The sequence below is a fragment of the Haliotis rubra genome, unplaced genomic scaffold (genome assembly GCF_003918875.1).
Source record: "Haliotis rubra isolate DU_JTF1 unplaced genomic scaffold, ASM391887v1 Scf830, whole genome shotgun sequence".
Classification (NCBI taxonomy): Eukaryota; Metazoa; Mollusca; class Gastropoda; order Lepetellida; family Haliotidae; genus Haliotis; species Haliotis rubra.
Window position 1 is genome coordinate 58143 of NW_025767558.1, and position 12044 is coordinate 70186.

The window sequence follows — 12044 nt, forward strand, 5'->3', positions numbered from 1 at the left end:
TCGTAAGCTAAATTTAATGATCTTATAAGATACTCGTGAATATTGGACCAAAAAAATGTGAAGAATTCAACAGTGAAACCCGATGAGCCAAGACTTCTTTCATTATTCATTTTTTTAAGACTGTTTAATACTTCTTCATATCTTAATTGTCCTTCTAGATTTTCTTGTTGATTTTTTTTATAGCTTTGGGACGTCTATGTTTTTAAGCAATTCTGTTAGGTTCACTTTTTCGCACGGGTTTCTCGTGTATAGGTTGTGGTAAAACGATTTAGTTTCAGTTATAAGATCTTCTCTTTTGGTTAGGGTTTCCTTTTGATTGTTTTCAAGATTATATATTGCTTTGTTTAAAAAAATTCGATTTTCTAGAGACAGAAAATATTTTGTCGGTTTTTCTCCTTCTTCTTGCCATTTAGCTTTAGATCGTAGTAGTATCCCTTCTGTTTCTTTTTCATTAATAGTCTCTAATTTTCTCTTTGCTTCTTTTTAATTCATCCTGTAGCTTTGTTTTGGAATCTGTATCATGTGATGAATCTATTTTTATTTCAAGCTCATCTATGTTTTTTTCAAGCGTTTGGCGCATATTCAAATTTTCTTTCTATTTATAGGATGAATAATTTATTATGTGTCCTCTGATCATGAACAAAAGCGTTTCAAAGAATAGTTGATCGTTCACTTTGAAGACATATTTCCCTGTTTCGTCTACGTAAGATTTGTATTGTTCTTTGATTTCATTTATCAGTATTTTGGTTTTTTCCACATATGTTTTATGATAGAGTAAAGAATTGTTGAAATACCAGTAGCTTTTGCCTCTTTCTATCTCACTGATCTTTAGATTAATCCAAATTATTGAATGGTCAGACCTATATGCTGCGCCAATGCCGGTATTGTGAATTAAACTTTCGAGGTTTTTGGAAACGATAAAGTAGTCTAGTCTTCCCTGTTTGACGGGGGTTTTCTGTCTCCATGTGTATCTCTTGCTATCTAGGTTTTGCTCTCTCCATGGGTCTATTACATCATTTTCTTCCATAAATTCTAACCAGGTTTCTCTAGCTTTTGCATTATTAACATGTATTAACATGGTAAACGTTTATGTAAATGTCAGTTTCTCTCTGCTTAATCAGGTCTGAATCAGCATAAAAATACTATGTTTCTTTATTTACTTTCTATGTGTATCTATTTTTTGCTTGATGCGTAATGTATTGATTCCTAATAACATCTTGATTGATTAATTTATAAGTTGATTTCTTGATTGCAATTCCGCACAACACAGGGTGTCGAGAGGACTGTGACGCACTACCACTTCACCTCTTGGCCTGACCACGGTGTTCCTTCTGCGCCTTCCCTCGTCAACTTCTGGAGACTGGTCAAACAGGGGGAAATGGATAGGGGACCTATGGTGGTGCATTGCAGGTATGTTTGACAGTGAGACTGCACTTACTCATTAAAGTACAAATTCTAGTTCTTGTTGCTTGGCCACCAACATTAAAAATTAAGAATTATTATTTCAGCATTTTTATGATTTGAATCAACCACTTGCAGAAAGTGCCACTGTAGTATCATGGAAGAATGACCACCTGTGGTCCTGGACGCGTCATTCACGTTACCCCAGCCGTCTTTTCTTGTGACGATTATAGAGAACGAAGTGCATGTTGTGGAGTGATCTTCCCCTTCAGTTTATAACTAGACTCAAAGTCATATTGTCAGGAAGTTTTCTCTTTTTACGTTTCAAGCGCTGGAGTGGGGAGAACAGGTGCATACATTTCCCTGGACTACCTGATGGATGAAGCTGAGACTGACAACAGGGTCAACGTGTACATGTGTGTTGGCAAAATGAGACTGAACAGGATGAACATGGTCCAGACAGTGGTATGTGTACGATCTCGTCAAAGATTTTACAAACATGTCACCAGTTGAGTAACAGACTCTGTAAGGGGACCTGGAAGAGATGGGCTTGTGTGAAAATTACAGTCTTTTTACCAGGCAATACTATACACTAAGACCTTAATTAAGCAACCCCTGTATTTTTGCAATGATAGGTTTTCAACACGTACATAAAACTTGCGGTCGTGGCCACAATGGAAAAACATGAGTTTTTCTGAACCGTATCATCCTTTGACTCATAAAAAAACGACAAAATGTTTGGAATCCATGCTGATTTTATGATGATAATTGCTCATTAAAAAACCCGTTGATTTTCATACAAAACCATGTCTGTACAAGTTTGGCCCTGGAATATTGCTGAATGTGAACATTCAAAATGTCATTTTGCGTGTCTTACACGATTCAAGGTCAATACTGAGTGTAATCTCCATGTGACTGTACAGCAGCCAGCACTCTCCTCCTCATACCCCCTGTCAGCCTCCTGATCCTCTGAAGGTGCAGTCTACCCCATTCCTCGTGTAAATCAGCTTCCAACTGTTCCAGGTTCTGTGCAAGAGGATCACTTTGTTGCACACAACGACCAATCATGTCCCAGATATGCTCCAAAGGGTTAAGATTGGGGCTCATTCAGTCGTGAGATATGTTAGATGGTGCTTCACTAAGTTCTTTGTGTATATATACACACTGATATGAACTACAATATGTTCGTAATTATGACTGTTTATTCTTTCTGCTCAGAGTCAGTACGAGTTTATCCATGATGTCGTCCTAGAAGCACTCCACAGTCGGGGAACACTCTACACTTTGCCAGAGTTTGACAAAACATTTGGCCTAGGAGAATCCTTCACGACTCAACAGCAGCTCATGCTAAAGAAAGAATTCAAGGTATTTCAACAGAAGATCAGGTTAGAGTAGGTCGAGAACAATCCCCGCTGAAAAAAGTGCTCAATGTATTTTGACAGCGAGATCCAGTCGTTGCCGACCATGTAGACCATACAATTGTAGGTATCCCAATAAGGAGTCCCTGGCGGAAACAGCAGGTTATGCTGCTGATACATTTCAATTTTTCAGTTGTGAGATCAAGTCTCACAGCGTCAACAGCAGGGCATACGGAAGATACAATTCAAAGTACTTTGACAGCTAGATAATATGGTGTTATGTTCACTTAGGTAAACAGTAATACATTTTTCCTTTTCAGTTATTGAGAGAGCTGTCATCTAACCTTTCGGAAGAGACAACGTCACATGCACTTCTGCCAGAGAACTCGGACAAAAATAGGAGTTTGGATATTCTTCCCGGTACAGACAGTTTGTTCGAAATCAAAGTATCAACTTCTAGTACAATGTCTTATATATTATGAGTACCATTTAACGTGTAAGATGAACTCATTCGTAAACGAAATATCAGGGCAAGATATATTTTCAAAATACGAAAGCAGTGACAAAATGAATGGGACATCAACAAGTTTTAACTTTGACGAAACAGCTTATAAGTGTGTGCTGTACTTGTTGTTCAGATAACGACTTGGTCTTTCATCAGATTAAACTACGATTTGTTTTGTTAAATGCAAAAGAAGACAACACAACAGGTCACAACTGACAACATATACCGTGACCGATAATTAGTAACTTGATCTATTTAAGGAAATAATTCAAGGCCGTATCTGTGTACACCTGTCCAGAAGCGGAATGACTACATCAACGGAGTATTTCTACCAGTGAGTCGCTTATATCCTTTAAGCTATGGAACAAAAACAGTTAAAGCAATTGTATTTCAAAAGTGTTTGGCTGTACATAATTATGTGAGCGGATGTTATGTGAGGTAAATTTTAAAGTAACATAACAAAACAGGCACAGCATCCAAACGATGACCCGAAAAAAATTGAGTTTACCCCAAGCTCTTAGAGATGGAGGACATTGTCAATCCCTTGATACCAGTAGCGATAGTGTTATTTTGGTTTCAGTCAACTATGCATCTGGCAAGCCTGATCGTCACCCAAACCCCGCTACCAGACACTGTGGTTGACTTCTGGAGACTTGTGTATGACCATGACTGTTTCACCATCGTCTGTCTGGATGACGCACAGGTAAATATTTGGGGCAATATCTTATTTTATTATCAAGGTAACAGTCTTACACTATTTTTGCATCTTATTGACGGTTGGTGTCATTACTGCACTGGGAAATATTTCAATCCATTCAACGACCGTTTTCTCTGAACAGATTTACGTCACCAGACAAACGTTGTCTGATAATCACGTCGGTGCTTCTACAAAACAATATACATGACTTCAAGTCATTCCATAATCACTCAGGAGGTTCAACTGTGCGTTGATTTCATGAGTTCAGCAAGAAGAATTAAATCTTTAGCTTTGTTTTGTTACGACTGGAACGATTTCATAACGAGAAACGATGATGTGCTTTCAATCGAAAAAAATACACTTTTTAATAATTTGATATATTGGGCTAATAACATTTATATATGCGAAAATCGGTAAGTAGGTAATGTCTGATATCAAATATCCCACTGTCTCCTCTAATTAGTTGTTTTCTCTCATATAGGTCACCTCATATTTACACATAGCACTCTATTAGAAACAAAGTATGTCCAAATTCCACTTTGGGTTTTTATTCAGGAAACAGCTGGAATGTACCCGGAAGAAAACAAAGTGCTGAAACAGGGACCATTCAGTGTTGTACAGATGGAAGCGGACTCAAACAGAGAATTCTACATGGAGAAGAAGTTGACGCTTGCACATGGCAGGGAGGTCTGTTTACATATCATATAATGCACTATCAGAAAATTAGATCACCAATGACAGGAAGATGTTTGGGGGGTTTAGTCAAATTGTATCAGATACATATCGGCCTTATTCTCAGCATCTGATACAGGATAGATGTAATGCTCTGTCGCCGCATGATAGATCAATTTCATCTTCATTTTGACATTTCATTGACAGGTCTTCAAACCATTGTGATAATATTGTTGAATTTTTTTTATTCCGATGAAGGTATTTTTTCTTTACTCATTTCATGCCAAAACTTCCAACTTTACAGGCATTATATTATTTCATTAAATGTAATAGAACAGCGAGAAGTCTGTCAGCCTGTTTTGCCTCCAATCACTGGACATGCTGACCAACGCCGAAGCGCTTCATGAGCTGGTCAGTAGAGTGGACAGGATCATCAGCTCTGCTGACCACAAGGTTCTGGTGCACTGTCAGTAAGTTTAATGTGTATGGTATATGTGGATTAAGACCTTTATAACTATCACCAGCGTTACATCCCGTTTATGATACTTAACAAATGTATCTTTATTAGTTCACAAGTTACAATATTAAAGTTTGGTGACATGTACGTAACAGTATCTGTTTTGTGGCTACCATCGGAGGTTCAGTGACTATGTAACATCATAACCTCATGATATCGGTGCTGGCGGATGCAAAATCATAATATTTGAAGACTAAACAGAAAGCTGGACTAATAAAAATATTTTGTTAAAAGTTCAAACTACGTTGTATGTAGCTTATATGATATACTTATCAAGATATTGGCAGTGAGCATCCAGCAAGGACAGGGTAACTTGATGTACATAGTTATTTAAAGGAGCGATGGAGTAGCCTAGTGGTTGAAGCCTTCGCTCGTCATTCCCACCACACGGGTTCGATTCACCACATGGGTACAGTGCGTGGACAACAGCTTTTTTGTTCCGCCACCTCCGTGATATTGCTAAATATTGCTGAAAGCTGCATAAAACCACACTCATTCACCAGTTGATTAAAGGTTGATACAGTTGAATGAATAATGTAGGAAGTAACAACCTTTTCATTGCGTTTCACATCAACCATCACCCCGCGGAGTGGTCTCAGATGATGTTTTAAATGTTGATTTTCAATCCAGTGACGGTGCCGGAGCGAGTGGTGTGTTCTGTAGCGTCCTGAACATCATCACCAGGCTGAAGTTGGACAGAACAGTGGACATCTTTCTCACCATTCGGGAACTACAGCGTGTACGACCCCAGTTCATACAGAACCTTGTGAGTAGATACATCATTTCTGACACACTACTGTGAAATATGTAACTCGTGCGTGTGATGTAAACTTTCTCTTCGAGAAAAAAAATACCCAAGTCAGATATTACGTTCAAGATCAGGTGAATTTCATATTGTCAAGTAACTGTTATACATTGTGTTTTACTTCGATTGGGTGTTAGGGTTTATAGTGAATGTTGTTTAATTATTTTATTGCACAGTTCTTTGAATGGGGCACATCTATATCTGTGGTATAAAGTGGAGATATTTAGCAATCGTGACCGACTGAGTCAGTAATGGACGCGCTGCAGTTGGCTATACATAGCTGGGTAACACCAGAAACCTATGGTCTTGGGTTCGAATCCCGGTCATGTTTCAAGGTTTATCAGCACCATGTCCATCCTAGAATGACTTCGGACATTAGCCTCGCTCCTGCTACCAAGTCCAATACTGCTCTGAATTCCCCATCGAGATGCACCTTGATAATTTCAAGCCACTGTTTCGTTGCCATAACGACCAATATGCAATAAGGTTTCAACACTCATTTCACAATGCATGTCTGTAACGTTTGAACAGCTTTCATTGTTTCTGAATTGATTTTACTGTTGAGAACTTTCAGTTTATCGTTGCCTGACTATCATTGTATATCATTTGCAGGATCAGTTCAAGCTGTGCTATAACATGGTGAAGGAATACAACCGTGCCTCCAACGTCTACGCCAATCTGTGATGCATATGCAGAGTATCAAACGTTTTCCGTATACAGAACAAACAACCTCTCTGAACCAGACTGAAGATTAACTTACCTTGTCTTATTCACTCTCTATTTCCTGTACATACTGTGTCCATGTTAATGGTTAAGTATACCTCTGAAGAGATTATGCATTTTTACACAATACCAAACTGCTTAGCTTTATCTCGTACCTTGATACGACCGCTCTGCTTGTCTGTTCTGTCATGCACCTTCTTCTTTATTCTAAGCAATAAATGTATACTAATTGTCAATTCAATAATAGTTCATAACATCGACATGGAATACTGGACATAACGTGCTTTGATTGCATTGAAAGATGATTGTATCTATCAGCAGGATGAGATGTCGTGATGGCGTCTTCCTGGAATGCCGGGACCGGCACCATTGCTTTACATGAATAGAATGTCTTTTAATTGTCACATCTATTTTTCTTTCATTTCCTTAGTAATACAGGTACCACCCATTACTATGGCTTACATGTAAATTGTACATTTTGCAGTAGTGAGGGTTTTCTAACTTTACTGTGTCCATTACTGAGAGCAGGTTGAGGTTTTCTTTACGATATCTAGTTGAACATGTAAAGATATTCAAAACTATTGTATATATTGCCATGAAATCATTTGGTTAATAAAAACAAGAATACTCTACACTTCAATCTAATTCTTTCCTATGATTGGATTTCCTTACTTCGGGAGCACATGCTTACACAAGCAGGCGCTGCCATATCCAAGTGGCTACAGCGTTCTCTTGTCCCGCCGGAGACCTGAGTTCGATTCTATACATGGGTTAATGTGTCCCGTCTGGGTATGTGCTGAATTATTGCTTGAACCACACTCACACATCCAATGAGGTATATCGCGAAAGGGGTACAATTCGTGACAAAAAAGACGAATAATCGTTGGCTTTCTGTACATGCAGGGAGTATGGTCTTAAGGTATTTTTCTCATTTAGTTATTGCATTTTTAAAAGAATTAGAATTAGATTTGTTGAATGATTTGTAGATAGATATTTTATGATTGGAAGTTAAATTAGTAACTCAGATTGTTAGTGGCTGAATCTGTACTGTAAAATTATTGTCCCCCAGAGAAGGTACGTATGTCCCAAAACAATCAAAGTAAATTAAAACTTTCCACTTTTTAATCGTAGAGTATGTGTCTTTTTATTTTATGGCTAGATGTGTCTAAATTGCTAACAGCTGAAGGGATGATGTAAATCCAGCTAGGTCCCATGCAGGAAGCAAATGTACTTAAGTCCCCATGGTCCCTAGTACGGCGATCTGCTTTCAGTTGTTGGCTATAGCCTGTTTTTTATATTGTATTGTCATCTATAGTTAAACTGTTCTAGATTTAATTACTAGTTTTACATTCATATCTGTGATAATCTAGTTATTTTACTGTCCTTTGTTGACAGTTTTTTAAACAATATTCCATAAATTACTATGTATAGTAATTAAAGTTCAACTGCAGACTTACAGACTGGTTCTCTCCAGATTCAAGATGGCGATACTGCAATTGGCAGCATTCATTGTCGGCATTTTCCCACTTCTCTTGTGTTGTGTAAGGTTTGCGTGTGTGCGTGTGTCTAAAGGTTGTTGGGAAGCGGATTGTCCCTCACACCCACAACCACCCAAAGTTGTAACACGGATCGTCTGGTCAGTTACATTTTTCCTGATATCTGTAACCTCACTTACAATGGAAACTATGCAACCAGGGAAAGGCCAAAGTGCAGAAGTGAATTGTCGAACATTACATGTACACGTAGCAAAGAAGTTTCAAACTTGTATAATGTGCCATGTGTATAATATACAATGCATATTTTACAAACTTGCTCCAACACCTCTACCGACTGTTAGGAGACCAATGTACATTGTATGCAGTATTCTATGTCTGTACAAATGCTTTCACGACTTGCTTCACTTGATTCACTTCCTGGTCGCCTGGACATATATTGCAGTACAGACAGGCAGCTGTGAGTTGTTGGTGTAAGAGGTGAGTAGAAAGATAGTTTTGTTCTACTCCGTCGTGTGTATATAAGTGACAGAACCTCATGTGATTGGGTATGTGTATCGATAGAAGATCCTATATGCGGCACTATCCTATGAATTAAAGGGCTAAACAATGAGCAAACATCGTTACCCCTGCTTTCATAGAGCATGATGTATGCCCCAGGCCAAATCTTAGTCTATGAAAAACTTTCTTGGCGTGGCGTGGCGTGGCGAGGGTTCTGTTGAAAGATATACACCCATGATAATTCGAAATATCATTTTAAATCAGAGTGTCTATTCGTATCAGAGTATTTTCGTGTTTATAAATGTGTTTTAACTTCCCCCATCCTAGCTGATATCAGGTATCACAAAGAGATCTATGGCAGTTGACAAGCTGCTTTTCACAGTGAACCCTAAACCAAACGTTTGTATGGAGTATGCAGGACATTGACAGACACAATACCTCGATCATGTTTTCCCTATGTGATTCACTCAGTTTACTTCCTGGTAGCCTATACATGTATTGCTGCTGAGGCATTACATTGATCAACTGTTAGCTGTATATGTGAGAGGTAAGTAGAGACCGATTTTAGTTATCCTCTAATCCGTTGTGTGTATATGCGTGACAGATCTTCATGTGATTAATACCAGTGTATTGGTGTTAGGTCCTGTTTGTGATAATATTTTATTATTATCCTGTTACCTAGATGTTACAGCATGATGACCACACCTGTGTTGTTCTACGTTGTAACATATGATCTACACCAAATCTTAGTCCATTAAAGCATTTCTTCAAACCAACTGTAATATGTATATTTCGAATTTGGTATACAGTGATGGCACAGGACTATGTTTCACGATATTGTGTGCCTAATACACACTAAATGTAAATATGCACACTTTCCTGGACGATCTTGATAAGGTCATAGTGTTAGGGCGTATATAAGTGTATGTTCACGTGTTTCATAATATGTCCCCAACCAGTTTGAATGAAAGCCTCTTTCAATCCTCGCAGTATGTGTAAAGTGAATGAACCCAGTCGATACCATTGTATCTGTTCAAAGAGTTTCTGTTGATGGATTACAAAGACGGTCCTCTGTTGGCCGGTTTTGGGTCGTAAATGTCTGTGGTCCACCAAAACAAGAGAACATAAAGCTGTTACAGTCAAGTGGTCACGTGTTTGGGTGAATATAGGAATCATGAATCAGTGGAAACCTACGGGTAAAAATTAAACGTTGTGTCTAAAGGGTAACGGGATATAATGTTAAGTAACCCCATGGAAGAAACAAATTACACAGATAGACTTACTCATGAAAATGCAGTCACTGTTGTGTCGAACGTTGATGCTTCAAGATTACTGTTGTCTCGAAGAACAAGCACTGTCCCGTCGGGTGTTTTTTGTGCAACAATGTTCGGTTTTGTCGAATCTCTGATAACTCGAATGATGTATGTTGGAAACTTGGCATTCGAGTATGTGACTGTATGCTGTACATAAATAGAAATAGGAACCCATATTCTTACTCCGTGGGAGCATATATAAATAAACCGCCATTCACAATCAGTAGCTGTCAACTGTGCTTTTTAACAGCTTTTGATCTATTATTCGTCAATGACTAGCCCCACCTTAAAGGGCTTTATTTAGTATCCGTGTTTCAACGACAATCCTACGCGCGAATCCACGCGTTTTATGTACGCTTATTACTTTGCTGTTGTGTGTATGTAGATAGGTGGATACCCGCATGAATTGATAAGGCAAAACGGAAATTCATTGCAAGGGATATTTAAGCTTTCGTGAATGTTCGAGACACGGGAATTGTAAGGTTAAAGTAACTGCAGTTTGAAACCCTTCGGGATACTGTATGGGTCACTCTGAAAGAGGTCAAAATATGCCAAAATTGCGAAAAGGCCTGATTGCTAATTCTCACATGTTCACGTGTTTTGCACATATCACTTTTTGTTAAAACTTCACAACGCGAGAATGTACATTTGGACGTGATGTACAGTTTCTTAATCTCGCAATATTGACTTGTCAAATCAGGCCACAAAAACATGATATTTTGATTTCATGCGTTCTAGCATGCTAATACCATAAGATTAAGGCGTATGCAAACAATATTTGGCCTGTGGTCAAAACATGACTTAGCTTGACAATGCTATGTATGTTATATACAGAAAGTGCAAAATATACATGTCCCGCCCGTTGTTACAATGTCGAAAGTATTATACATAAATTAAACCCTTAACAAGCTCAGATTTTACCAAATGTAATTGTGTACATGAATGTCCAATGACAGTGAAAACAATACAGTGTCCCGAAGCTGGCAATATAGATCACGTAACTAAATATTGTTTAAGCCTCATCAGTATTCGCGACTACACCGTCAGTTATAGAGATTTTAGATGAAAACAGCTGGCATATTTATTGAATAAAATTAGAAAAAAACACGCAAGAATAGAAGATTACAATATTCTATGATACAGATATAAAATAATGATGAAAGCGGAAGTCATGTTACAAAGGCTTGTGATAGTGTCCATTGTCTGTTTGTCAATATTGACCGGGTATATAGGCGTGTCTCTGGAGTTTGTGTGGTTCCCAATTGTACTGTGTATTATATCGCATTCACTCCATTAAACCAAACGATGAACACTTTACCTGCCCATCACCAACGTGGTATCCACATATACAAGTTCATTCTCACATTCAACATTGACTTTTAAAGGTGACCGCCATCAAATCTTTGAAACATAGAAAATCGCGGAAAACAATGTTTTGTTTTCAAACAGGAAGCCATTTAAAAAAGAAAGAAAACATACACACATGGAGTTCTTTGAAAACCTATTCCCTCACTCTGTTTCGATACTGGGCAAATGTTTATTAACTGGCTGTTAGATGAGAATTAATTATTTACAAGTAGTCGAACAATGGAGATGAAGACCTCACACTGGATGCTGTGTTTACTTCACAACTGCACCGACCATGTTAGAAGATCTACTGAAAAGTCTGCTGAAATAAGGGTTGAAGGGTGAAATGGGGAACGTGTGTGATATGGGCTGTTATACACTCAATCACTTAATTCCTTTTCTATAACTATTCACCCTGCATGTTTCTCGAGCTTCAGTTGTTGCATTTTGTTGGCAATCTATTGTTTTATATTGTATTGTTGTTCATACTAAAGATGTTTTAGATGTTCGTACTTGTTTTACATTTATATATGTGATATTCTAGCTATTTGTACGGTCCTTTTCAGACAGGTAAGTATATTGTCTATGTTTGCTTGTATTCATTCAAAGATTAACAACTTTCGTAGTCACTATTTGGATGAAATACTGCCGATGTGACTTTAAATTTTACCTCACCCCTGCATGTTTCGCCGTGAATATTATTTTATTTGCG

The 12044-nt window shown here is 38.0% G+C and overlaps 1 protein-coding gene across 10 annotated transcripts in view; it reads left to right on the top strand.

Moving 5' to 3' along the window:
• Positions 1-12044, top strand: part of LOC124262321 (receptor-type tyrosine-protein phosphatase alpha-like) — a 75912-nt gene that overhangs the window by 39764 nt on the left and 24104 nt on the right. The window contains exon 2 of one of the 10 annotated variants that reach the window (XM_046696810.1): positions 7117-7126. The exons of 7 other annotated variants lie outside the window; for them this stretch is intronic. The gene's annotated coding sequence lies outside the window, so the exon portion shown is untranslated. Of the gene's footprint in view, positions 1-7116; positions 7127-8500; positions 8652-12044 lie in introns of those variants that run through there. 2 more of the 10 variants (XM_046696817.1, XM_046696808.1) reach the window with 2 other exon arrangements.